We start from the raw sequence: 372 nt of genomic DNA, 5'->3' as shown, positions 1-372 counted from the left end.
GAAAGGCCAAGGTGCTTGCGTTGTGGTTAGTTCTTCTGGTGGGGCTTTATGGAAATCGGAGAAAAGTTGGCAACGAGTGTATTTTCGAGTGAGGTTGGCTGCGTCCTTTTTCATTGTGGGCCAGTAGTACCCAGCACGTAGCACCTTCTTAGCGAGTGAGGCGGCGCCCAAATGATGCCCACAACTTCCCTCGTGAACCTCTCTGAGGACATAATCCGCCCGTTCTGGACCAAGGCATTTGAGTAAGGGGGCGGTGAATCCTCGTCGATATAATGTTCCCCGGAGCAGGGTGTACCAAGAGGAACACCTGAGGAACCGTTGTTTTTCCTTCATGTCGGGAGGTACGGTGCCATGGAGGATGTATCGGATGAA

The sequence above is a fragment of the Lupinus angustifolius genome, chromosome LG11, assembly GCF_001865875.1.
Source record: "Lupinus angustifolius cultivar Tanjil chromosome LG11, LupAngTanjil_v1.0, whole genome shotgun sequence".
Taxonomy (NCBI): domain Eukaryota; kingdom Viridiplantae; phylum Streptophyta; class Magnoliopsida; order Fabales; family Fabaceae; genus Lupinus; species Lupinus angustifolius.
The sequence above is the reverse complement of the archived record's forward strand: the minus strand, read 5'-3'. Positions refer to the sequence as shown.